At 57.5% G+C, this 25,850-nt stretch overlaps 4 non-coding genes across 4 annotated transcripts; all 4 read left to right on the top strand.

Annotated features, from left to right (window-relative positions):
- The first annotated feature begins 2,034 nt into the window (after nucleotides 1-2,034).
- TRNAS-GCU (transfer RNA serine (anticodon GCU)) lies at nucleotides 2,035-2,117 on the top strand. The gene has a single exon. It is a non-coding gene; the product is annotated as a tRNA-Ser (tRNA).
- A 7,075-nt stretch (nucleotides 2,118-9,192) lies between these two features.
- Nucleotides 9,193-9,274, top strand: TRNAS-GCU (transfer RNA serine (anticodon GCU)). The gene has a single exon. It is a non-coding gene; the product is annotated as a tRNA-Ser (tRNA).
- A 7,095-nt stretch (nucleotides 9,275-16,369) lies between these two features.
- Nucleotides 16,370-16,451, top strand: TRNAS-GCU (transfer RNA serine (anticodon GCU)). The gene has a single exon. It is a non-coding gene; the product is annotated as a tRNA-Ser (tRNA).
- A 7,095-nt stretch (nucleotides 16,452-23,546) lies between these two features.
- Nucleotides 23,547-23,628, top strand: TRNAS-GCU (transfer RNA serine (anticodon GCU)). Its single transcript has one exon. It is a non-coding gene; the product is annotated as a tRNA-Ser (tRNA).
- The last annotated feature ends 2,222 nt before the right edge of the window (nucleotides 23,629-25,850 follow it).

Here is a 25,850-nt window from a genome sequence, read left to right as displayed (position 1 = left end):
CGGGCCTCGGTGATGCACACACTTTCCAGCCATGCAAGGGAGCCCAGCAGTTCAGCTGTTGTCTGCAGTCAGGAAAGGCCAGAGTGTTTTTCTTTGGGAACTGCACAGCCCTTGCCTTGCCTGCAGGACTTTACTCCTTACTCTCCTGAGGAGAAGCAACGGCTCCACATGGCCCTGGAGAGCGATGAAGGAGCCTGCTGACTCATGCCTGAAGCGAGCCATCACCAAGTGGACCTGTTGGCTTCGGCGCAGTCCTCCCAAACAACACTCATCTTTGCATCATTGCCGGGTGCTTGTTCAGGTCACCGACCCAGAGGGTCTGGCTTGTTTCCCTGCCTCAGGGATGGATTGGCACATTCAGGGCCCTTTAATTGCAAGGTGGCACCAGCAGACCACCTCGGAGTCGCCTGTGAGTCACCAAAAAGTGCTGAGGCACTATGAGAGACCTCAGCTCCTCCTCGTGCGAATCATCCATGCACTGGCATCAGGGGCTCTGGGGGAAATGGATTCAGACGTGCAGAGACCCTAGCGCAACCTCTGTCCGCATTTCCTGCAGAAAATGCGCTTTTTGTACAGTGTGGTCATGGCTGTTAGCGTCTTGCCCAACCGCTTGGTGACTCCTTGAAATCCTGTCATGCTCCTTGGTGACAACAGCAGCAAAGGAGGACAGCACAGACGTGCCCGGACGTTCCCACTCCGGACGTTTTCTGGCGCACAGACCAAATGAGGAAAGTTGCCGGCCCTATGTGTCCAGGGCCTGGGCAGCCTGCTTTTTTGACAGACCGGTGTGACAGACCACCGCCTGAGGCTGCAGCCACTGAGTGGCACCAGACGGTGCTGCCTGCTACCTTACGAACATAGCGGAGACTGTGCCGGTCTGGAAAGTCTGGCTGGGAGCTCAAAGGGCAGGCACATGTCACCAGCCCTGAGAGCTGCCTGGAAAAAGCCTCTGACTGCCCGTGCTGCTTGGGAAGATGGAAGATGGGCCACGCTCTCACCCGGCGGCGGCCGTGCCGTTTGGGGAAAGGGTCTTGGAAGGGGATGTTGTCTTCTCCTGCAAAGGACTGATGGCTCTGTCTCACTTCTGCCGTCGTTTCCAGCAGGCCATGCTCTGGGGCTCTTGGCCGTCCTGCTGGACGGTCGACCCGTGCCACAGCTCACAGCAGAAACGTGCTCACTCCGTACAGGCAGAAACAGGTCCCAGGAATCAGTATGGCGCCGGGTGGGAGGCAGCCACCCGTGCCTCTTTTCCAGTGGAACTGGAAGTGCCCTGACAAAGCAGCCAGTGACGCTCCCTCCTGAAAGGCTCTGACGCTCTGTGAGGAACTTGCGAGGCACTCGAGCCCCAGCGTGTCCTCAACTGCAGGGCAGGGAAGTGGCTGCCTATCTCTTCAAGGCACAGAGAGGTCTGGGCTCAGGGACCAGTGCAGTGGTTTCAACTCTCCACTGCCAGAGCGCTGGAGCTCTGGCAGGTAAAAAGAGGAGTTGTGTGCAGTGGGGCTGGTGCCCCTCGGCTCCCTCTGCATTCCTCACTGTTAGCTGTGCTGGGAGAGAAGCAGCCCGGGATGAGATCCTGGGTGAGCACCAGGGGAACAGCACAGAGACGCCACGGCCAAGCCTGAGGCTCTGTCCTGGTGAAAAGTCCACCAGTCAAGTGTGAGTGACTCCGGTCCATATGAGCTGGTCGTATCCTTCCAGAATGTGAGGGGAACGTGGCTGTGACAAATTAATCTCAAAGTCAGGCTCAAGTCCTTTGAGGCGCTGAGCCACTCCAGGGTCACTCTCCCGTTTGCTTCCCAGGAAGAGCGTGGGGCTCTGCTGTTCAGCCAGTTTTCTGACGTGAAGGCTGAGACCTATTTCCCAAAGTCCCCAGAGCTCAGCCCAGCTGCTGGGAGAGCGGACCAGTCCCAAAAGGCAAAAGCTGGAGGCTGGCTCCTTCTCTCCCGTGTCAAACAGTATAAAAAGGTGTAGGCGTCGGGAGCAGGAGCTGGAGCTGGAGCTGGAGCAGGAACAGGAGCAGGCAGAGCAGCATCTGACGAGGTGGCTGAGTGGTGAAGGCGAATGGACTGCTAATCCATTGTGCTCTGCACGCGTGGGTTCGAATCCCATCCTTGTCGGTCAGCCCAACAATGTCAGAGTTTCTGAGTGTGAGCAGCTTGATGTGTGCCCCAAGTAAGCCCTTGTTTTGAGACGAGAGTTGCCTGAGAAGAACTTGCAAGGTTTTGAAGTGGCTGAGGACACACCTCAACCTCTTCTGTCTCCACATAGGCAAGAGGAACAAGAAGGGAAAGAAGGAAGATCCAGGGACCTCACAGGACGGTCAGCCTCTCCTCAATCCCTGGAAGATGAATAGAGCAAACACCCTGGAAGTCGTTTCCAAACATAGGTAGCCAGGGAGGTGGTTGGAGTAGTAAGCATGGATTTACGAAGGAGAAGTCACGCTTAACCAAGCTGGTTTCGGTACCCTTCTACAGTGAGGTGACTAGCTTGGTGGAGGAGGGAAGAGCAGTGGGTGTTGTTTTACCTTGCCTTCAGCAAGGCTCAAGCAGCCACGGAACGAAAAACAAACTACGCGTAAACCACTTGCTGTCACAGAACATTTCAAGTGAGAAATTTTGTTATGGGAGACATTGCTCTTATCTGTTCCAGAATCTCAGAATCGTTGGGGTTGGAAGGGACCTCCTGAGATGCTTTACTCCGAGCCAACTGCTCCAGCAGGGTCAACTTGAGCTGGTTGCTTAGGCCATAGTCCGGTTGGGTTTTGAGTATCTCCAAGGACGGAGACTCCACGACCTCTCTGGGCAACCTGGTCCACTGGTTGACCCCCCTCAAGGTAAGAAAGTGGTTTCTTGCCTTGCAATGGGAATTCATGTGTTTTAATTTGTGCCCTTGCCTCTTGCACTGCCAGGTTGGCCGACCACACTGATCAACCCAGGCAGAAGCACTCAGCACTCAACAAAGGGCGCTGACGGCTCGTCCAGGTCCCCTTTCTGGCTGATTCACGATGAAGGTCGGTGAGGGGGAAACTTTTTACACATATGTACAGTGCGGATCCCTCCGTCGGCTGGGCTGAGACACCCCGTCTACCCTGTGCCTGGTCCCTGGCTTCCAGTTGGCCCGGACACCCCGGTCCTTCTGGTAGCCAGCTCCTCCGGTTCTCTCGCCCTAGAGACTCGCACACAGACACAAGCAGGCCCTATGGTGTCTCTGGCAGTGGCCGGACCCTCTGGTGCCTCCTGTAGCCAACTCCTTCTGTGACCTCACCCTTAGAGGCACGCGCCCATACGTGGCTCCCAAGCCGCTTTACCCACTCGCTGCGTCATCTGGCTCGATACTCAAGAGCAATCACACGCTGACTTGCATACCCTCACACGCTCCACTTGCTGGCACATTATTTCCACTCACCCTGGTCTGTCCAGGTGCCGGCACCCCAGACAAACAGTCCCAATGACCTCTGCTCCCACTCCAGTGACTGGCACCGCCGACGCAGGAACCACAGCGACCTGTGGTTTTGACTCCAGTTGCTGGCCCCTCGGCTTCCATACGCACACATGCACACAGAATAGAGAGCCCCTCGCCAGGGAAAATAGGTAGGAATAGAACTTAAGGGGAAGACAGGACAGGCTGCACTGACCAGAAAGCCGGGCGCGGCCAGGCAAGCATCCTCACCAGCAACCAGTTCTTGAGTGACAGCCATGTTATCCCATCTTCCCTCTAGTTTTCTCACCTTTCTTCCTCCCAGGACCACCTGAACCCTCCCTTCCCCCACCTCTGCTTCCTCCCCCAAAACAGCCCATACTGAGCCTCGTGCTGTCCTGTGGTGCTCTTCCCCTGCACTCATCACAGTTTCCCAGTACTCAAAGGCCACTACAAAGAGGACGGAGACTCTCCCTTCACAAGAGCCACATGGAGAGGACAGGGAGCAAGCGGGAGAGGTTTCACCTTGACACAAGAAAGACATTTTTTACAGTGAGAACAATCATTCTCTGCCACAACCCCCCCAGGGACGTGGAAGAGTCCCCATGACCGGAGGTTTTCAAGATGCGATTGGGCAGGGTGCTAGATAATCTCATCTAGGCTCCCTTTCCCACAAAAAGCTGGACCAGGTGATCTTTTCAGGTCCCTACCAATGGGGCCTTTCTATGATTCTATGAATAGTCTGGCTTCGCTTCGGACTTTGTTCTGTGGCTTTTGAGGTGCGCCGACGAGTAATGGCGCTCCTTGCACAAGAGCTCTCCGCCCAAGCTGGCCTCGTCTCCATTGCTGTGGATGTCAGGGGCGACAGACGAGGCGCTCTCAAAGCCAGCACTACGGAGAAACCCGTAGTTTTACCAAGGGAGGACCTCTTTTGGATACTCAGCTGGTTGGGATTGGAGAAGAGGGAGAAAGAAACAGGACTCTCTTGCAAAGCTGATGCCCAGTGTCTTTAATGAGAAAATGAAAGGAAAACGGAAGAGACGAGAGCTTAAGCAATGCATGTTGGAGGCTGAGTAAAGCTCAGAGAAGTGCTGCCATCTGAAGGAAAACCTCCACGCCAGGGATGCTTCTTTTCCAGTTCCCCTTCAAGGCTCTGGCAATCATGTACCACCTAGACCCATTGCTACGGAAGGAAGGAGGAGGTAGTTCATGGGGAGCATAAGGTGAAGCAGAGCTAGAGGGGGAAAGAGAGAGCTTCCTTGGGCAGAGACGGAAAGGCCAGCGCGGGCCCCTTCCTCCAGGCGGAGCGGTGGAGCTCGCTCCCCTGCAGACCATGGCCGCGCTCTCAGGGCTGGCTCAGGGCTTTCCTCGAGGCTCCTGGCGCTCGACCACGGGCAGGCAATCCACGGGCTTCAGCATAAGAGGTTGCCCCGTCCCAGAGGCCCGCAGAGCCCACGGCCCAGACCGGACCACCCAAAGCCCCCCAGCCCCAGGGAGCCCCCAGAAGCAATGGGCACACTGCCAGCGCTGAGAGAGCTCCCCACGGCAGCCGACGCGGTGGATCCCACGGCTGTGCTCTGAGGAAGGAGCTGAGGATTGGGCCCGGCAGCGTCAACCGTCACTGGCGAGGGCTGGATCGCAACGCTGGAGTCGGCGCAACGGATGACGCACGGCTCGTTGCAGCTGTTGGCGAGCGGGTTGGGCCGCAGGTGGCTGGCAGGCACGGGCTGTAGCACGACATGTCTCGCGGAGGGGGGCGACCCTGCAAGACCGGGAGGAGCAGAGGCATTAGCTGTCGGGCCCTTTCAGACGCCCAGCTTGGCTCCTCTGAGAACGGGCAGTGCCTGGGAGCTCAGCAGAGGTAGATTTGGGATGGGGCACGAGTCAAAAAGCTGTGCCCAGTCCAGCGAGGGCCGCAATGGTGCCCTGCTGTGCTTTGGCAGAACACCACAATGCATGCACCCTCCTCTCCACCGCCTTCACCTCCCCGCTGCCTGGTCACACCCTGCCGTAGCCGAAGACCTCTTCTCGCACCCGCCTGGGATGTCTCACCCAGAGGGACCTGGGCTAACCTGGCCAGACTTACTTGCAACGCCCCATGAAACGCAGGGTCCCACTTGGTAAACGTTCTCAAAGGGGGAAGCAGTGGCACGGCCCAACAGGTGATGGACCTCCGGTGTGTGCAGAGAGGGGGTTTCTGGGCATTTTGGTGGGCCTGCCGTGGGCATTTGTTTGTAATTGAAGGGTGATCCGCGAGGGTCCGTCCAAACGCAAGGAAGCTCCCCCTGTCCAAGTGAAGCTCCTTCGCAGCCTGTACCTCAGCCGGCCTTGCGCTCCAGGCATGCCTGCCCCACGGAGGCACTCTGCTACCTCCGGTTGCTCCATTACCAAGGGTACGTCTGCAGGCTGCGAGGATATTTCACAACAATCCTTCTGCTCAGCCTTGAAGGCTTGGCAGGGAAGGCGCCCCAGAGAGAGTCCTCAGTAAGCCCCCTCCCGGTATGAGGAAATGGATGCCAGGTTTTGCAGGCGGGTTGAACCCTGCTCTTGTCAGGTCGGGCTCCTCTCACCCACTTCTCTCAGGAGGGACACGTCTGAGTAAAACGCAACAGGGCTCCTGAAGACAGCAGCCACTACGGAAGAAGACGTCTTATGGTGGGACTAACGCTCCTGAGGAAGCTCCTCGTCATGCCAATAATGCAAAAGGAGCATTGCTGAACTGCGGGTGGTGGAGGAAGTGCCCGGCCGTTGGTTAGAGAGTGCTGGCCGTACGTCCTGAGCCTTGGAAAGAACGACGGCTGGCAAGGAAACAACCAATGCCCTCTTTCACGTCCTAGGCCATTCACCGGAGGACAAGGGAGGCAAGAACGCGTGCAGCCCTCTCCACAAAAAGTGTCCTGCCACCCGAGGAGACAAGAGGCAAAAATGAACGGAGACTTACCAACTTCACAGAGCAGAGGAAGGCACGAGGAGAGGATAGAGGAGCTGGGAGTTGGGCACACTTTTATGCTGCGGCCCAGAGCCCCAGGGGAGCTGAAAAATGACACAAACATGAAGCATGTTGAGAAACAGCAATTCTGGCTTCTCAGAGCCCTGCTGGTAGATGAAAGACATGCCTCCTTTGCCTGAAATGCTTGGCTCCCTTTTCATCCTGGGTAGCGCTGCAGTGATTTTGTTGAGAGCCATTATGTTTCTTCCCCAGACCAACGCTCGCTTGAGGTCTCCTTCCAGTTGCTGGTGAAGCCTTGCCGCAGATTCAGGCCACGCGTAGGTGTTGTGCGTGTCCTGCCCTTCGTGGGAACATGGCCGCCACTTACTTACTTAGGACTTTGCCTGTGGAGCACGCCTGAAGGCCACTCGGAAGGGTCTCTCTTTGGCGGGCTGAGGCCGACCCTGAGCAACACCAGTGCCTGCAGACTATGGAGTTGCTCAGAGCCCAGCCAAGCCCTGCAGGATGGCCGTTCTGCCGAGGGACTGAGAACGGAGGAGACTCAGATCCCCGGGGTGATTGGAAGGTGATGGTCAAACAGGCCCTCCTGCGGTCTGGGAGAAACCCCGTTGTGCGTAGGGATGGGGACACTGAGGCCATTGCTGGAGTGGATGAGGCTACTCGGTGGCAGATCTCTGCTCCCCTCGGGCCTCGGTGATGCACACACTTTCCAGCCATGCAAAGGGAGCCCAGCAGTTCAGCTGTTGTCTGCAGTCAGGAAAGGCCAGAGTGTTTCTTTGGGAACTGCACAGCCCTTGCCTTGCCTGCCAGGACTTTACTCCTTACTCTCCTGAGGAGAAGCAACGGCTCCACATGGCCCTGGAGAGCGATGAAGGAGCCTGCTGACTCATGCCTGAAAGCGAGCCATCACCAAGTGGACCTGTTGGCTTCGGCGCAGTCCTCCCAAACAACACTCATCTTTGCATCATTGCCGGGTGGCTTGTTCAGGTCACCGACCCAGAGGGTCTGGCTTGTTTTCCCTGCCTCAGGGATGGATTGGCACATTCAGGGCCCTTTAATTGCAAGGTGGCACCAGCAGACCACCTCGGAGTCGCCTGTGAGTCACCAAAAAGTGCTGAGGCACTATGAGAGACCTCAGCTCCTCCTCGGTGCGAATCATCCATGCACTGGCATCAGGGGCTCTGGGGGAAATGGATTCAGACGTGCAGAGGACCCTAGGCGCAACCTCATGTCCGCATTCCTGCAGAAATGCAGCTTTTTGTACAGTGTGGTCATGGCTGTTAGCGTCTTGCCCAACCGCTTGGTGACTCCTTGAAATCCTGTCATGCTCCTTGGTGAAACAGCAGCCAAAGGAGGACAGCACGGACGTGCCCGGACGTTCCCACTCCGGGACGTTTCTGGCGCACAGACCAAATGGAGGAAAGTTGCCGGCCCTATGTGTCCAGGGCCTGGGCAGCCTGCTTTTTTGACAGACCGGTGTGACAGACCACCGGCCTGAGGCTGCAGCCACTGAGTGGCACCAGACGGTGCTGCCTGCTACCCTACGAGACATAGCGGAGACTGTGCCGGTCTGGAAAGGTCTGGCTGGGAGCTCAAAGGGCAGGCACATGTCACCAGCCCTGAGAGCTGCCTGGAAAAAGCCTCTGACTGCCCGTGCTGCTTGGGAAGATGGGAAGATGGGCCACGCTCTCACCCGGGCGGCCGTGCCGTTTGGGGAAAGGGTCTTGGAAGGGGGATGTTGTCTTCTCCTGCAAAGGACTGATGGCTCTGTCTCACTTCTGCCGTCGTTTTCCAGCAGGGCCATGCTCTGGGGCTCTTGGGCCGTCCTGCTGGGACGGTCGACCCGGTGCCACAGCTCACAGCAGAAACGTGCTCACTCCGTACAGGCAGAAACAGGTCCCAGGAATCAGTATGGCGCCGGGGTGGGAGGCAGCCACCCGTGCCTCTTTTCCAGGTGGAACTGGAAGTGCCCTGACAAAGCAGCCAGTGACGCTCCCTCCTGAAAGGCTCTGACGCTCTGTGAGGAACTTGCGAGGCACTCGAGCCCCAGCGTGTCCTCAACTGCAGGGCAGGGAAGTGGCTGCCTATCTCTTCAAGGCACAGAGAGGTCTGGGCTCAGGGGGACCAGTGCAGTGGTTTCAACTCTCCACTGCCAGAGCGCTGGAGCTCTGGCAGGTAAAAGAGGAGTTGTGTGCAGTGGGGCTGGTGCCCCTCGGCTCCCTCTGCATTCCTCACTGTTAGCTGTGCTGGGAGAGAAGCAGCCCGGGATGAGATCCTGGTGAGCACCAGGGGGAACAGCACAGAGACGCCACGGCCAAGCCTGAGGCTCTGTCCTGGTGAAAAGTCCACCAGTCAAGTGTGAGTGACTCCGGTCCATATGAGCTGGTCGTATCCTTCCAGAATGTGAGGGGAACGTGGCTGGTGACAAATTAATCTCAAAGTCAGGCTCAAGTCCTTTGGAGGCGCTGAGCCACTCCAGGGTCACTCTCCCGTGTTGCTTCCCAGGAAGGAGCGTGGGGCTCTGCTGTTCAGCCAGTTTCTGACGTGAAGGCTGAGACCTGTTTCCCAAAGGTCCCCAGAGCTCAGCCCAGCTGCCGGGAGAGCGGACCAGTCCCAAAAGGCAAAAGCTGGAGGCTGGCTCCTTCTCTCCCGTGTCAAACAGTATAAAAAGGTGTAGGCGTCGGGAGCAGGAGCTGGAGCTGGAGCTGGAGCAGGAACAGGAGCAGGAGCAGCAGGAGCAGGAGCAGTGGCAGCGGCAGTGGCAGCAGCAGCAGGAGCAGCAGCAGGAGCAGTGGCAGCGGCAGCGGCAGGAGTGGCAGCATGCTGACGAGGTGGCCGAGTGGTGAAGGCGATGGACTGCTAATCCATTGTGCTCTGCACGCGTGGGTTCGAATCCCATCCTCGTCGGTCAGCCCAACAATGGTCAGAGTTTCTGAGTGTGAGCAGCTTGATGTGTGCCCCCAAGTAAGCCCTTGTTTTGAGACGAGAGTTGCCTGAGAAGAACTTGCAAGGTTTTGAAGTGGCTGAGGACACACCTCAACCTCTTCTGTCTCCACATAGGCAAGAGGAACAAGAAGGGAAAGAAGGAAGATCCAGGGACCTCACAGGACAGTCAGCCTCTCCTCAATCCCTGGGAAGATGATAGAGCAAAACACCCTGGAAGTCATTTCCAAACATAGGTAGCCCAGGAAGGTGGCTGGGAGTAGTAAGCATGGATTTACGAAGGAGAAGTCACGCTTAACCAAGCTGGTTGGTACCCTTCTACAGTGAGGTGACTAGCTTGGTGGAGGAGGGAAGAGCAGTGGGTGTTGTTTACCTTGCCTGCAGCAAGGCTCAAGCAGCCACGGGAACGAAAAACAAACTACGCGTAAACCACCTGCTGTCACAGAACATTTCAAGTGAGAAATTTGTTATGGGAGACATTGCTCTTATCTGTTCCCAGAATCTCAGAATCGTTGGGGTTGGAAGGGACCTCCTGAGATGCTTTACTCCGAGCCAACTGCTCCAGCAGGGTCAACTTGAGCTGGTTGCTTAGGCCATAGTCCGGTTGGGTTTTGAGTATCTCCAAGGACGGAGACTCCACGACCTCTCTGGGCAACCTGGTCCACTGGTTGACCCCCTCAAGGTAAGAAAGTGGTTTCTTGCCTTGCAATGGGAATTTCATGTGTTTTAATTTGTGCCCCTTGCCTCTTGCACTGCCAGGTGTGGCCGACCACACTGATCAACCCAGGCAGAAGCACTCAGCACTCAACAAAGGGCGCTGACGGCCTCGTCCAGGTCCCCTTTCTGGCTGATCACGATGAAGGTCGGTGAGGGGGAAACTTTTACACATATGTACAGTGCGGATCCCTCCGTCGGCTGGGCTGAGACACCCCGTCTACCCTGTGCCTGGTCCCTGGCTCCAGTTGGCCCGGACACCCCGGTCCTTCTGGTAGCCAGCTCCTCCAGTTCTCTCGCCCCTAGAGACTCGCACACAGACACAAGCAGGCCCTATGGTGTCTCTGGCAGTTGGCCAGGACCCTCTGGTGCCTCCTGTAGCCAACTCCTTCTGTGACCTCACCCTTAGAGGCACGCGCCCATACGTGGCTCCCAAGCCGCTTTACCCACTCGCTGCGTCATCTGGCTCGATACTCAAGAGCAATCACACGCTGACTTGCATACCCTCACACGCTCCACTTGCTGGCACATTATTTCCACTCACCCTGGTCTGTCCAGGTGCCGGCACCCCAGACAAACAGTCCCAATGACCTCTGCTCCCACTCCAGTGACTGGCACCGCCGACGCAGGAACCACAGCGACCTGTGGTTTGACTCCAGTTGCTGGCCCCTCGGCTTCCATACGCACACATGCACACAGAATAGAGAGCCCCTCGCCAGGGAAAATAGGTAGGAATAGAACTTAAGGGGAAGACAGGACAGGCTGCACTGACCAGAAGCCGGGCGCGGCCAGGCAAGCATCCTCACCAGCAACCAGTTCTTGAGTGACAGCCATGTTATCCCATCTTCCCTCTAGTTTTCTCACCTTTCTTCCTCCCAGGACCACCCTGAACCCTCCCTTCCCCCACCTCTGCTTCCTCCCCCAAAACAGCCCATACTGAGCCTCGTGCTGTCCTGTGGTGCTCTTCCCCTGCACTCATCACGGTTTCCCAGTACTCAAAGGCCACTACAAAGAGGACGGAGACTCTCCCTTCACAAAGAGCCACATGGAGAGGACAGGGAGCAAGCGGGAGAGGTTTCACCTTGACACAAGAAAGACATTTTTTACAGTGAGAACAATCATTCTCTGCCACAACCCCCCAGGGACGTGGAAGAGTCCCCATGACCGGAGGTTTTCAAGATGCGATTGGGCAGGGTGCTAGATAATCTCATCTAGGCTCCCTTTCCCACAAAAGGCTGGACCAGGTGATCTTTTCAGGTCCCTACCAATGGGGGCCTTTCTATGATTCTATGAATAGTCCGGCTTCCTTCGGACTTTGTTCTGTGGCTTTTGAGGTGCGCCGACGAGTAATGGCGCTCCTTGCACAAGAGCTCTCCGCCCAAGCTGGCCTCGTCTCCATTGCTGTGGGATGTCAGGGGCGACAGACGAGGCGCTCTCAAAGCCAGCAACTACGGAGAAACCCGTAGTTTTACCAAGGGAGGACCTCTTTTGGATACTCAGCTGGTTGGGATTGGAGAAGAGGGGAGAACGAAACAGGACTCTCTTGCAAAGCTGATGCCCAGTGTCTTTAATGAGAAAATGAAAGGAAAACGGAAGAGACGAGAGCTTAAGCAATGCATGTTGGAGGCTGAGTAAAGCTCAGAGAAGTGCTGCCATCTGAAGGAAAACCTCCACGCCAGGGATGCTTCTTTTCCAGTTCCCCTTCAAGGCTCTGGCAATCATGTACCACCTAGACCCATTGCTACGGAAGGAAGGAGGAGGTAGTTCATGGGGAGCATAAGGTGAAGCAGAGCTAGAGGGGGAAAGAGAGAGGCTTCCTTGGGCAGAGACGGAAGGCCAGCGCGGGCCCCTTCCTCCAGGCGGAGCGGTGGGAGCTCGGCTCCCCTGCAGACCATGGCCGCGCTCTCAGGGCTGGCTCCAGGGCTTTCCTCGAGGCTCCTGGCGCTCGACCACGGGCAGGCAATCCACGGGCTTCAGCATAAGAGGTTGCCCCGTCCCAGAGGCCCGCAGAGCCCACGGCCCAGACCGGACCACCCAAAGCCCCCCAGCCCCAGGGAGCCCCCAGAAGCAATGGGCACACTGCCAGCGCTGAGAGAGCTCCCCACGGCAGCCGACGCGGTGGATCCCACGGCTGTGCTCTGAGGGAAGGAGCTGAGGATTGGGCCCGGCAGCGTCACCGTCACTGGCGAGGGCTGGATCGCAACGCTGGAGTCGGCGCAACGGATGACGCACGGCTCGTTGCAGCTGTTGGCGAGCGGGGTTGGGCCGCAGGTGGCTGGCAGGCACGGGCTGTAGCACGACATGTCTCGCGGAGGGGGGCGACCCTGCAAGACCGGGAGGGAGCAGAGGGCATTAGCTGTCGGGCCCTTTCAGACGCCCACCTTGGCTCTTCTGAGAACGGGCAGTGCCTGGGAGCTCAGCAGAGATAGATTTGGGATGGGGCACGAGTCAAGAAAGCTGTGCCCAGCAGGAGGGCCCGCAATGGTGCCCTGCTGTGCTTTTGGCAGAACACCACAATGCATGCACCCTCCTCTCCACCGCCTTCACCTCCCCGCTGCCTGGTCACACCCTGCCGTAGCTGAAGACCTCTTCTCGCACCCGCCTGGGATGTCTCACCCAGAGGGACCTGGCTAACCTGGCCAGACTTACTTGCAACGCCCCCATGAAACGCAGGGTCCCACTTGGTAAACGTTCTCAAAGGGGGAAGCAGTGGCACGGCCCAACAGGTGATGGACCTCCGGTGTGTGCAGAGAGGGGGTTTCTGGGCATTTTGGTGGGCCTGCCGTGGGCATTTGTTTGTAATTGAAGGGTGATCCGCGAGGATCCGTCCAAACGCAAGGAAGCTCCCCCTGTCCAAGTGAAGCTCCTTCGCAGCCTGTACCTCAGCCGGCCTTGCCGCTCCCAGGCATGCCTGCCCCACGGAGGCACTCTGCTACCTCCGGTTTGCTCCATTACCAAGGGTACGTCTGCAGGCTGCGAGGATTATTTCACAACAATCCTTCTGCTCAGCCTTGAAGGCTTGGCAGGGAAGGCGCCCCAGAGAGAGTCCTCAGTAAGCCCCCTCCCGGTATGAGGAAATGGATGCCAGGTTTTGCAGGCGGGTTGAACCCTGCTCTTGTCAGGTCGGGCTCCTCTCACCCACTTCTCTCAGGAGGGGACACGTCTGAGTAAAACGCAACAGGGCTCCTGAAGACAGCAGCCACTACGGAAGAAGACGTCTATGGTGGGACTAACGCTCCTGAGGAAGCTCCTCGTCATGCCAATAATGCAAAAGGAGCATTGCTGAACTGCGGGTGGTGGAGGAAGTGCCCGGCCGTTGGTTAGAGAGTGCTGGCCGTACGTCCTGAGCCTTGGAAAGAACGACGGCTGGCAAGGAAACCAACCAATGCCCTCTTTCACGTCCTAGGCCATTCACCGAGGACAAGGGAGGCAGAAACGCGTGCAGCCCTCTCCACAAAAAGTGTCCTGCCACCCGAGGAGACAAGAGGCAAAATGAACGGAGACTTACCAACTTCACAGAGCAGAGGAAGGCACGAGGAGAGGATAGAGGAGCTGGGAGTTGGGCACACTTTTATGCTGCGGCCCAGAGCCCCAGGGGAGCTGAAAAATGACACAAACATGAAGCATGTTGAGAAACAGCAATTCTGGCTTCTCAGAGCCCTGCTGGTAGATGAAAGACATGCCTCCTTTGCCTGAAATGCTTGGCTCCCTTTTCATCCTGGGTAGCGCTGCAGTGATTTTGTTGAGAGCCATTATGTTTCTTCCCCAGACCAACGCTCGCTTGAGGTCTCCTTCCAGTTGCTGGTGAAGCCTTGCCGCAGATTCAGGCCACGCGTAGGTGTTGTGCGTGTCCTGCCCTTCGTGGGGAACATGGCCGCCACTTACTTACTTAGGACTTTGCCTGTGGAGCACGCCTGAAGGCCACTCGGAAGGGTCTCTCTTTGGCGGGCTGAGGCCGACCCTGAGCAACACCAGTGCCTGCAGACTATGGAGTTGCTCAGAGCCCAGCCAAGCCCCTGCAGGATGGCCGTTCTGCCGAGGGACTGAGAACGGAGGAGACTCAGACCCCGGGGTGATGGAAGGTGATGGTCAAACAAGGCCCTCCTGCGGTCTGGGGAGAAACCCCGTTGTGCGTAGGGATGGGGACACTGAGGCCATTGCTGGAGTGGATGAGGCTACTCGGTGGCAGATCTCTGCTCCCCTCGGGCCTCGGTGATGCACACACTTTCCAGCCATGCAAAGGGAGCCCAGCAGTTCAGCTGTTGTCTGCAGTCAGGAAAGGCCAGAGTGTTTTCTTTGGGAACTGCACAGCCCTTGCCTTGCCTGCCAGGACTTTACTCCTTACTCTCCTGAGGAGAAGCAACGGCTCCACATGGCCCTGGAGAGCGATGAAGGAGCCTGCTGACTCATGCCTGAAAGCGAGCCATCACCAAGTGGACCTGTTGGCTTCGGCGCAGTCCTCCCAAACAACACTCATCTTTGCATCATTGCCGGGTGGCTTGTTCAGGTCACCGACCCAGAGGGTCTGGCTTGTTTTCCCTGCCTCAGGGACGGATTGGCACATTCAGGGCCCTTTAATTGCAAGGTGGCACCAGCAGACCACCTCGGAGTCGCCTGTGAGTCACCAAAAAGTGCTGAGGCGCTATGAGAGACCTCAGCTCCTCCTCGGTGCGAATCATCCATGCACTGGCATCAGGGGCTCTGGGGGAAATGGATTCAGACGTGCAGAGGACCCTAGGCGCAACCTCATGTCCGCATTCCTGCAGAAATGCAGCTTTTTGTACAGTGTGGTCATGGCTGTTAGCGTCTTGCCCAACCGCTTGGTGACTCCTTGAAATCCTGTCATGCTCCTTGGTGAAACAGCAGCCAAAGGAGGACAGCACGGACGTGCCCGGACGTTCCCACTCCGGGACGTTTCTGGCGCACAGACCAAATGGAGGAAAGTTGCCGGCCCTATGTGTCCAGGGCCTGGGCAGCCTGCTTTTTTGACAGACCGGTGTGACAGACCACCGGCCTGAGGCTGCAGCCACTGAGTGGCACCAGACGGTGCTGCCTGCTACCCTACGAGACATAGCGGAGACTGTGCCGGTCTGGAAAGGTCTGGCTGGGAGCTCAAAGGGCAGGCACATGTCACCAGCCCTGAGAGCTGCCTGGAAAAAGCCGCTGACTGCCCGTGCTGCTTGGGAAGATGGGAAGATGGGCCACGCTCTCACCCGGGCGGCCGTGCCGTTTGGGGAAAGGGTCTTGGAAGGGGGATGTTGTCTTCTCCTGCAAAGGACTGATGGCTCTGTCTCACTTCTGCCGTCGTTTCCAGCAGGGCCATGCTCTGGGGCTCTTGGGCCGTCCTGCTGGGACGGTCGACCCGGTGCCACAGCTCACAGCAGAAACGTGCTCACTCCGTACAGGCAGAAACAGGTCCCAGGAATCAGTATGGCGCCGGGGTGGGAGGCAGCCACCCGTGCCTCTTTTCCAGGTGGAACTGGAAGTGCCCTGACAAAGCAGCCAGTGACGCTCCCTCCTGAAAGGCTCTGACGCTCTGTGAGGAACTTGCGAGGCACTCGAGCCCCAGCGTGTCCTCAACTGCAGGGCAGGGAAGTGGCTGCCTATCTCTTCAAGGCACAGAGAGGTCTGGGCTCGGGGGACCAGTGCAGTGGTTTCAACTCTCCACTGCCAGAGCGCTGGAGCTCTGGCAGGTAAAAAGAGGAGTTGTGTGCAGTGGGGCTGGTGCCCCTCGGCTCCCTCTGCATTCCTCACTGTTAGCTGTGCTGGGAGAGAAGCAGCCCGGGATGAGATCCTGGGTGAGCACCAGGGGGAACAGCACAGAGACGCCACGGCCAAGCCTGAGGCTCTGTCCTGGTGAAAAGTCCACCAGTCAAGTGTGAGTGACTCCGGTCCATATGAGCTGGTCGTATCCTTCCAGAATGTGAGGGGAACGTGGCTGGTGACAAATTAATCTCAAAGTCAGGCTCAAGTCCTTTGGAGGCGCTGAGCCACTCCAGGGTCACTCTCCCGTGTTGCTTCCCAGGAAGGAGCGTGGGGCTCTGCTGTTCAGCCAGTTTCTGACGTGAAGGCTGAGACCTGTTTCCCAAAGGTCCCCAGAGCTCAGCCCAGCTGCCGGGAGAGCGGACCAGTCCCAAAAGGCAAAAGCTGGAGGCTGGCTCCTTCTCTCCCGTGTCAAACAGTATAAAAAGGTGTAGGCGTCGGGAGCAGGAGCTGGAGCTGGAGCTGGAGCAGGAACAGGAGCAGGAGCAGCAGGAGCAGGAGCAGTGGCAGCGGCAGTGGCAGCAGCAGCAGGAGCAGCAGCAGGAGCAGTGGCAGCGGCAGCGGCAGGAGTGGCAGCATGCTGACGAGGTGGCCGAGTGGTGAAGGCGATGGACTGCTAATCCATTGTGCTCTGCACGCGTGGGTTCGAATCCCATCCTCGTCGGTCAGCCCAACAATGGTCAGAGTTTCTGAGTGTGAGCAGCTTGATGTGTGCCCCCAAGTAAGCCCTTGTTTTGAGACGAGAGTTGCCTGAGAAGAACTTGCAAGGTTTTGAAGTGGCTGAGGACACACCGCAACCTCTTCTGTCTCCACATAGGCAAGAGGAACAAGAAGGGAAAGAAGGAAGATCCAGGGACCTCACAGGACAGTCAGCCTCTCCTCAATCCCTGGGAAGATGATAGAGCAAAACACCCTGGAAGTCATTTCCAAACATAGGTAGCCCAGGAAGGTGGCTGGGAGTAGTAAGCATGGATTTACGAAGGAGAAGTCACGCTTAACCAAGCTGGTTGGTACCCTTCCACAGTGAGGTGACTAGCTTGGTGGAGGAGGGAAGAGCAGTGGGTGTTGTTTACCTTGCCTGCAGCAAGGCTCAAGCAGCCACGGGAACGAAAAACAAACTACGCGTAAACCACCTGCTGTCACAGAACATTTCAAGTGAGAAATTTTGTTATGGGAGACATTGCTCTTATCTGTTCCCAGAATCTCAGAATCGTTGGGGTTGGAAGGGACCTCCTGAGATGCTTTACTCCGAGCCAACTGCTCCAGCAGGGTCAACTTGAGCTGGTTGCTTAGGCCATAGTCCGGTTGGGTTTTGAGTATCTCCAAGGACGGAGACTCCACGACCTCTCTGGGCAACCTGGTCCACTGGTTGACCCCCCTCAAGGTAAGAAAGTGGTTTCTTGCCTTGCAATGGGAATTTCATGTGTTTTAATTTGTGCCCCTTGCCTCTTGCACTGCCAGGTGTGGCCGACCACACTGATCAACCCAGGCAGAAGCACTCAGCACTCAACAAAGGGCGCTGACGGCCTCGTCCAGGTCCCCTTTCTGGCTGATCACGATGAAGGTCGGTGAGGGGGAAACTTTTACACATATGTACAGTGCGGATCCCTCCGTCGGCTGGGCTGAGACACCCCGTCTACCCTGTGCCTGGTCCCTGGCTCCAGTTGGCCCGGACACCCCGGTCCTTCTGGTAGCCAGCTCCTCCAGTTCTCTCGCCCCTAGAGACTCGCACACAGACACAAGCAGGCCCTATGGTGTCTCTGGCAGTTGGCCAGGACCCTCTGGTGCCTCCTGTAGCCAACTCCTTCTGTGACCTCACCCTTAGAGGCACGCGCCCATACGTGGCTCCCAACCCGCTTTACCCACTCGCTGCGTCATCTGGCTCGATACTCAAGAGCAATCACACGCTGACTTGCATACCCTCACACGCTCCACTTGCTGGCACATTATTTCCACTCACCCTGGTCTGTCCAGGTGCCGGCACCCCAGACAAACAGTCCCAATGACCTCTGCTCCCACTCCAGTGACTGGCACCGCCGACGCAGGAACCACAGCGACCTGTGGTTTGACTCCAGTTGCTGGCCCCTCGGCTTCCATACGCACACATGCACACAGAATAGAGAGCCCCTCGCCAGGGAAAATAGGTAGGAATAGAACTTAAGGGGAAGACAGGACAGGCTGCACTGACCAGAAGCCGGGCGCGGCCAGGCAAGCATCCTCACCAGCAACCAGTTCTTGAGTGACAGCCATGTTATCCCATCTTCCCTCTAGTTTTCTCACCTTTCTTCCTCCCAGGACCACCCTGAACCCTCCCTTCCCCCACCTCTGCTTCCTCCCCCAAAACAGCCCATACTGAGCCTCGTGCTGTCCTGTGGTGCTCTTCCCCTGCACTCATCACGGTTTCCCAGTACTCAAAGGCCACTACAAAGAGGACGGAGACTCTCCCTTCACAAAGAGCCACATGGAGAGGACAGGGAGCAAGCGGGAGAGGTTTCACCTTGACACAAGAAAGACATTTTTTACAGTGAGAACAATCATTCTCTGCCACAACCCCCCCAGGGACGTGGAAGAGTCCCCATGACCGGAGGTTTTCAAGATGCGATTGGGCAGGGTGCTAGATAATCTCATCTAGGCTCCCTTTCCCACAAAAGGCTGGACCAGGTGATCTTTTCAGGTCCCTACCAATGGGGGCCTTTCTATGATTCTATGAATAGTCCGGCTTCCTTCGGACTTTGTTCTGTGGCTTTTGAGGTGCGCCGACGAGTAATGGCGCTCCTTGCACAAGAGCTCTCCGCCCAAGCTGGCCTCGTCTCCATTGCTGTGGGATGTCAGGGGCGACAGACGAGGCGCTCTCAAAGCCAGCAACTACGGAGAAACCCGTAGTTTTACCAAGGGAGGACCTCTTTTGGATACTCAGCTGGTTGGGATTGGAGAAGAGGGGAGAACGAAACAGGACTCTCTTGCAAAGCTGATGCCCAGTGTCTTTAATGAGAAAATGAAAGGAAAACGGAAGAGACGAGAGCTTAAGCAATGCATGTTGGAGGCTGAGTAAAGCTCAGAGAAGTGCTGCCATCTGAAGGAAAACCTCCACGCCAGGGATGCTTCTTTTCCAGTTCCCCTTCAAGGCTCTGGCAATCATGTACCACCTAGACCCATTGCTACGGAAGGAAGGAGGAGGTAGTTCATGGGGAGCATAAGGTGAAGCAGAGCTAGAGGGGGAAAGAGAGAGGCTTCCTTGGGCAGAGACGGAAGGCCAGCGCGGGCCCCTTCCTCCAGGCGGAGCGGTGGGAGCTCGGCTCCCCTGCAGACCATGGCCGCGCTCTCAGGGCTGGCTCCAGGGCTTTCCTCGAGGCTCCTGGCGCTCGACCACGGGCAGGCAATCCACGGGCTTCAGCATAAGAGGTTGCCCCGTCCCAGAGGCCCGCAGAGCCCACGGCCCAGACCGGACCACCCAAAGCCCCCCAGCCCCAGGGAGCCCCCAGAAGCAATGGGCACACTGCCAGCGCTGAGAGAGCTCCCCACGGCAGCCGACGCGGTGGATCCCACGGCTGTGCTCTGAGGGAAGGAGCTGAGGATTGGGCCCGGCAGCGTCACCGTCACTGGCGAGGGCTGGATCGCAACGCTGGAGTCGGCGCAACGGATGACGCACGGCTCGTTGCAGCTGTTGGCGAGCGGGGTTGGGCCGCAGGTGGCTGGCAGGCACGGGCTGTAGCACGACATGTCTCGCGGAGGGGGGCGACCCTGCAAGACCGGGAGGGAGCAGAGGGCATTAGCTGTCGGGCCCTTTCAGACGCCCACCTTGGCTCCTCTGAGAACGGCAGTGCCTGGGAGCTCAGCAGAGATAGATTTGGGATGGGGCACGAGTCAAGAAAGCTGTGCCCAGCAGGAGGGCCCGCAATGGTGCCCTGCTGTGCTTTTGGCAGAACACCACAATGCATGCACCCTCCTCTCCACCGCCTTCACCTCCCCGCTGCCTGGTCACACCCTGCTGTAGCTGAAGACCTCTTCTCGCACCCGCCTGGGATGTCTCACCCAGAGGGACCTGGCTAACCTGGCCAGACTTACTTGCAACGCCCCCATGAAACGCAGGGTCCCACTTGGTAAACGTTCTCAAAGGGGGAAGCAGTGGCACGGCCCAACAGGTGATGGACCTCCGGTGTGTGCAGAGAGGGGGTTTCTGGGCATTTTGGTGGGCCTGCCGTGGGCATTTGTTTGTAATTGAAGGGTGATCCGCGAGGATCCGTCCAAACGCAAGGAAGCTCCCCCTGTCCAAGTGAAGCTCCTTCGCAGCCTGTACCTCAGCCGGCCTTGCCACTCCCAGGCATGCCTGCCCCACGGAGGCACTCTGCTACCTCCGGTTGCTCCATTACCAAGGGTACGTCTGCAGGCTGCGAGGATATTTCACAACAATCCTTCTGCTCAGCCTTGAAGGCTTGGCAGGGAAGGCGCCCCAGAGAGAGTCCTCAGTAAGCCCCCTCCCGGTATGAGGAAATGGATGCCAGGTTTTGCAGGCGGGTTGAACCCTGCTCTTGTCAGGTCGGGCTCCTCTCACCCACTTCTCTCAGGAGGGGACACGTCTGAGTAAAACGCAACAGGGCTCCTGAAGACAGCAGCCACTACGGAAGAAGACGTCTATGGTGGGACTAACGCTCCTGAGGAAGCTCCTCGTCATGCCAATAATGCAAAAGGAGCATTGCTGAACTGCGGGTGGTGGAGGAAGTGCCCGGCCGTTGGTTAGAGAGTGCTGGCCGTACGTCCTGAGCCTTGGAAAGAACGACGGCTGGCAAGGAAACCAACCAATGCCCTCTTTCACGTCCTAGGCCATTCACCGAGGACAAGGGAGGCAGAACGCGTGCAGCCCTCTCCACAAAAAGTGTCCTGCCACCCGAGGAGACAAGAGGCAAAATGAACGGAGACTTACCAACTTCACAGAGCAGAGGAAGGCACGAGGAGAGGATAGAGGAGCTGGGAGTTGGGCACACTTTTATGCTGCGGCCCAGAGCCCCAGGGGAGCTGAAAAATGACACAAACATGAAGCATGTTGAGAAACAGCAATTCTGGCTTCTCAGAGCCCTGCTGGTAGATGAAAGACATGCCTCCTTTGCCTGAAATGCTTGGCTCCCTTTTCATCCTGGGTAGCGCTGCAGTGATTTTGTTGAGAGCCATTATGTTTCTTCCCCAGACCAACGCTCGCTTGAGGTCTCCTTCCAGTTGCTGGTGAAGCCTTGCCGCAGATTCAGGCCACGCGTAGGTGTTGTGCGTGTCCTGCCCTTCGTGGGGAACATGGCCGCCACTTACTTACTTAGGACTTTGCCTGTGGAGCACGCCTGAAGGCCACTCGGAAGGGTCTCTCTTTGGCGGGCTGAGGCCGACCCTGAGCAACACCAGTGCCTGCAGACTATGGAGTTGCTCAGAGCCCAGCCAAGCCCCTGCAGGATGGCCGTTCTGCCGAGGGACTGAGAACGGAGGAGACTCAGACCCCCGGGGTGACTGGAAGGTGATGGTCAAACAAGGCCCTCCTGCGGTCTGGGGAGAAACCCCGTTGTGCGTAGGGATGGGGACACTGAGGCCATTGCTGGAGTGGATGAGGCTACTCGGTGGCAGATCTCTGCTCCCCTCGGGCCTCGGTGATGCACACACTTTCCAGCCATGCAAAGGGAGCCCAGCAGTTCAGCTGTTGTCTGCAGTCAGGAAAGGCCAGAGTGTTTTCTTTGGGAACTGCACAGCCCTTGCCTTGCCTGCCAGGACTTTACTCCTTACTCTCCTGAGGAGAAGCAACGGCTCCACATGGCCCTGGAGAGCGATGAAGGAGCCTGCTGACTCATGCCTGAAAGCGAGCCATCACCAAGTGGACCTGTTGGCTTCGGCGCAGTCCTCCCAAACAACACTCATCTTTGCATCATTGCCGGGTGGCTTGTTCAGGTCACCGACCCAGAGGGTCTGGCTTGTTTTCCCTGCCTCAGGGACGGATTGGCACATTCAGGGCCCTTTAATTGCAAGGTGGCACCAGCAGACCACCTCGGAGTCGCCTGTGAGTCACCAAAAAGTGCTGAGGCGCTATGAGAGACCTCAGCTCCTCCTCGGTGCGAATCATCCATGCACTGGCATCAGGGGCTCTGGGGGAAATGGATTCAGACGTGCAGAGGACCCTAGGCGCAACCTCATGTCCGCATTCCTGCAGAAATGCAGCTTTTTGTACAGTGTGGTCATGGCTGTTAGCGTCTTGCCCAACCGCTTGGTGACTCCTTGAAATCCTGTCATGCTCCTTGGTGAAACAGCAGCCAAAGGAGGACAGCACGGACGTGCCCGGACGTTCCCACTCCGGGACGTTTCTGGCGCACAGACCAAATGGAGGAAAGTTGCCGGCCCTATGTGTCCAGGGCCTGGGCAGCCTGCTTTTTTGACAGACCGGTGTGACAGACCACCGGCCTGAGGCTGCAGCCACTGAGTGGCACCAGACGGTGCTGCCTGCTACCCTACGAGACATAGCGGAGACTGTGCCGGTCTGGAAAGGTCTGGCTGGGAGCTCAAAGGGCAGGCACATGTCACCAGCCCTGAGAGCTGCCTGGAAAAAGCCGCTGACTGCCCGTGCTGCTTGGGAAGATGGGAAGATGGGCCACGCTCTCACCCGGGCGGCCGTGCCGTTTGGGGAAAGGGTCTTGGAAGGGGGATGTTGTCTTCTCCTGCAAAGGACTGATGGCTCTGTCTCACTTCTGCCGTCGTTTCCAGCAGGGCCATGCTCTGGGGCTCTTGGGCCGTCCTGCTGGGACGGTCGACCCGGTGCCACAGCTCACAGCAGAAACGTGCTCACTCCGTACAGGCAGAAACAGGTCCCAGGAATCAGTATGGCGCCGGGGTGGGAGGCAGCCACCCGTGCCTCTTTTCCAGGTGGAACTGGAAGTGCCCTGACAAAGCAGCCAGTGACGCTCCCTCCTGAAAGGCTCTGACGCTCTGTGAGGAACTTGCGAGGCACTCGAGCCCCAGCGTGTCCTCAACTGCAGGGCAGGGAAGTGGCTGCCTATCTCTTCAAGGCACAGAGAGGTCTGGGCTCGGGGACCAGTGCAGTGGTTTCAACTCTCCACTGCCAGAGCGCTGGAGCTCTGGCAGGTAAAAAGAGGAGTTGTGTGCAGTGGGGCTGGTGCCCCTCGGCTCCCTCTGCATTCCTCACTGTTAGCTGTGCTGGGAGAGAAGCAGCCCGGGATGAGATCCTGGGTGAGCACCAGGGGGAACAGCACAGAGACGCCACGGCCAAGCCTGAGGCTCTGTCCTGGTGAAAAGTCCACCAGTCAAGTGTGAGTGACTCCGGTCCATATGAGCTGGTCGTATCCTTCCAGAATGTGAGGGGAACGTGGCTGGTGACAAATTAATCTCAAAGTCAGGCTCAAGTCCTTTGGAGGCGCTGAGCCACTCCAGGGTCACTCTCCCGTGTTGCTTCCCAGGAAGGAGCGTGGGGCTCTGCTGTTCAGCCAGTTTCTGACGTGAAGGCTGAGACCTGTTTCCCAAAGGTCCCCAGAGCTCAGCCCAGCTGCCGGGAGAGCGGACCAGTCCCAAAAGGCAAAAGCTGGAGGCTGGCTCCTTCTCTCCCGTGTCAAACAGTATAAAAAGGTGTAGGCGTCGGGAGCAGGAGCTGGAGCTGGAGCTGGAGCAGGAACAGGAGCAGGAGCAGCAGGAGCAGGAGCAGTGGCAGCGGCAGTGGCAGCAGCAGCAGGAGCAGCAGCAGGAGCAGTGGCAGCGGCAGCGGCAGGAGTGGCAGCATGCTGACGAGGTGGCCGAGTGGTGAAGGCGATGGACTGCTAATCCATTGTGCTCTGCACGCGTGGGTTCGAATCCCATCCTCGTCGGTCAGCCCAACAATGGTCAGAGTTTCTGAGTGTGAGCAGCTTGATGTGTGCCCCCAAGTAAGCCCTTGTTTTGAGACGAGAGTTGCCTGAGAAGAACTTGCAAGGTTTTGAAGTGGCTGAGGACACACCTCAACCTCTTCTGTCTCCACATAGGCAAGAGGAACAAGAAGGGAAAGAAGGAAGATCCAGGGACCTCACAGGACAGTCAGCCTCTCCTCAATCCCTGGGAAGATGATAGAGCAAAACACCCTGGAAGTCATTTCCAAACATAGGTAGCCCAGGAAGGTGGCTGGGAGTAGTAAGCATGGATTTACGAAGGAGAAGTCACGCTTAACCAAGCTGGTTGGTACCCTTCTACAGTGAGGTGACTAGCTTGGTGGAGGAGGGAAGAGCAGTGGGTGTTGTTTACCTTGCCTGCAGCAAGGCTCAAGCAGCCACGGGAACGAAAAACAAACTACGCGTAAACCACCTGCTGTCACAGAACATTTCAAGTGAGAAATTTTGTTATGGGAGACATTGCTCTTATCTGTTCCCAGAATCTCAGAATCGTTGGGGTTGGAAGGGACCTCCTGAGATGCTTTACTCCGAGCCAACTGCTCCAGCAGGGTCAACTTGAGCTGGTTGCTTAGGCCATAGTCCGGTTGGGTTTTGAGTATCTCCAAGGACGGAGACTCCACGACCTCTCTGGGCAACCTGGTCCACTGGTTGACCCCCCTCAAGGTAAGAAAGTGGTTTCTTGCCTTGCAATGGGAATTTCATGTGTTTTAATTTGTGCCCCTTGCCTCTTGCACTGCCAGGTGTGGCCGACCACACTGATCAACCCAGGCAGAAGCACTCAGCACTCAACAAAGGGCGCTGACGGCCTCGTCCAGGTCCCCTTTCTGGCTGATCACGATGAAGGTCGGTGAGGGGGAAACTTTTACACATATGTACAGTGCGGATCCCTCCGTCGGCTGGGCTGAGACACCCCGTCTACCCTGTGCCTGGTCCCTGGCTCCAGTTGGCCCGGACACCCCGGTCCTTCTGGTAGCCAGCTCCTCCAGTTCTCTCGCCCCTAGAGACTCGCACACAGACACAAGCAGGCCCTATGGTGTCTCTGGCAGTTGGCCAGGACCCTCTGGTGCCTCCTGTAGCCAACTCCTTCTGTGACCTCACCCTTAGAGGCACGCGCCCATACGTGGCTCCCAAGCCGCTTTACCCACTCGCTGCGTCATCTGGCTCGATACTCAAGAGCAATCACACGCTGACTTGCATACCCTCACACGCTCCACTTGCTGGCACATTATTTCCACTCACCCTGGTCTGTCCAGGTGCCGGCACCCCAGACAAACAGTCCCAATGACCTCTGCTCCCACTCCAGTGACTGGCACCGCCGACGCAGGAACCACAGCGACCTGTGGTTTGACTCCAGTTGCTGGCCCCTCGGCTTCCATACGCACACATGCACACAGAATAGAGAGCCCCTCGCCAGGGAAAATAGGTAGGAATAGAACTTAAGGGGAAGACAGGACAGGCTGCACTGACCAGAAGCCGGGCGCGGCCAGGCAAGCATCCTCACCAGCAACCAGTTCTTGAGTGACAGCCATGTTATCCCATCTTCCCTCTAGTTTTCTCACCTTTCTTCCTCCCAGGACCACCCTGAACCCTCCCTTCCCCCACCTCTGCTTCCTCCCCCAAAACAGCCCATACTGAGCCTCGTGCTGTCCTGTGGTGCTCTTCCCCTGCACTCATCACGGTTTCCCAGTACTCAAAGGCCACTACAAAGAGGACGGAGACTCTCCCTTCACAAAGAGCCACATGGAGAGGACAGGGAGCAAGCGGGAGAGGTTTCACCTTGACACAAGAAAGACATTTTTTACAGTGAGAACAATCATTCTCTGCCACAACCCCCCCAGGGACGTGGAAGAGTCCCCATGACCGGAGGTTTTCAAGATGCGATTGGGCAGGGTGCTAGATAATCTCATCTAGGCTCCCTTTCCCACAAAAGGCTGGACCAGGTGATCTTTTCAGGTCCCTACCAATGGGGGCCTTTCTATGATTCTATGAATAGTCCGGCTTCCTTCGGACTTTGTTCTGTGGCTTTTGAGGTGCGCCGACGAGTAATGGCGCTCCTTGCACAAGAGCTCTCCGCCCAAGCTGGCCTCGTCTCCATTGCTGTGGGATGTCAGGGGCGACAGACGAGGCGCTCTCAAAGCCAGCAACTACGGAGAAACCCGTAGTTT

The sequence above is a fragment of the Gymnogyps californianus genome, unplaced genomic scaffold, assembly GCF_018139145.2.
Source record: "Gymnogyps californianus isolate 813 unplaced genomic scaffold, ASM1813914v2 HiC_scaffold_140, whole genome shotgun sequence".
Taxonomy (NCBI): domain Eukaryota; kingdom Metazoa; phylum Chordata; class Aves; order Accipitriformes; family Cathartidae; genus Gymnogyps; species Gymnogyps californianus.
This window is presented reverse-complemented; position numbering and strand designations above follow the sequence as displayed.